This window comes from Piliocolobus tephrosceles, chromosome 9, assembly GCF_002776525.5.
Source record: "Piliocolobus tephrosceles isolate RC106 chromosome 9, ASM277652v3, whole genome shotgun sequence".
NCBI lineage: Eukaryota > Metazoa > Chordata > Mammalia > Primates > Cercopithecidae > Piliocolobus > Piliocolobus tephrosceles.
Window position 1 is genome coordinate 106,810,044 of NC_045442.1, and position 1,056 is coordinate 106,811,099.

Sequence of the window (1,056 nt, forward strand, 5' to 3'; positions counted from 1 at the left end):
GGTGTGGGAAATGTTGGGTTTTTGGTTGGTGGGATGAGGAAGGAGCCTGGGCTCTATTTTTCAAACAACCACATAGGGAGGGAAAGTTTTAATGAGGCCAGAGAGGGCGGGGGTACAACAAGGTTTCAAAACACTTAGGTCCGGCCTAAGAATAGGTACCGAGGCAGGAGCTATACTGCACTAATTTAGACAGGCACCTCCTGGGTCTGTGCTGTGAGAGGAAGACTTTGCAGCACCTGACGCTGGTTTCTCCAATCATGGTAGTTTCTCCTCCAGTTTCCTGAAGAGGCAGGCAGCACTGGGCCGGATCTCAGGGCAGTGGATGGGACCGTGTGGAGTCTTCCCTTACCTGGTGAACAGGTCCCATCCTTCATGACATTAACGGAAATTACCATCACCTCTGTGACCTTGCCAGAGCTCTGGGAAGTGTGAAGTGAAACTGCAAAAGTGAGCCCACCATCTGCTGTTCTGCTGCTTATAAAGAATTTTCAGCTTGTCCATAAACAGAAGCAAATAAATTGGCATGAAATAGCTGTGAGATATATTTATATATAAACGACTATAATGTCATTAAGGTGATCATGGGACATGACTGAAATGTTGGATCCTACTTTCCTAAGTGCCCCCTGAAACACGGGACTGCCATGAACATAGTGAGCAGAGAGATGAATATTTCTGGCAAAGGCATCCTGAAGTAAGTAAGCCTGAAACTCAGTAACACCGAACAACCGAGTTCCAAGAGTATTTGCTTTTTACATCAAATCACCAAATGAAACATTCTGGAGGTGAAAAATCTAAGTAGTTTCCTGAGATTCTTCCTGTGGTTAATTCATAATCCTGGTATTGTTTTTACTTTCTTCCTTTTTTTTTTTTTTTTTTTTTTTGAGACAGTGTCTTGCTGTGTCACCCAGACTGGAGTGCAGTGGTGTGATCATAGCTTACTGCAGCCTCCACCTCCCAGGCTCAAGCCATCCTCCTGCCTCAGCCTCCTGAGTAGCTGCGACTACAGGCAAACACCACCATGCCCACCTAACTTAAAATTTTTTTTTTTTTTTT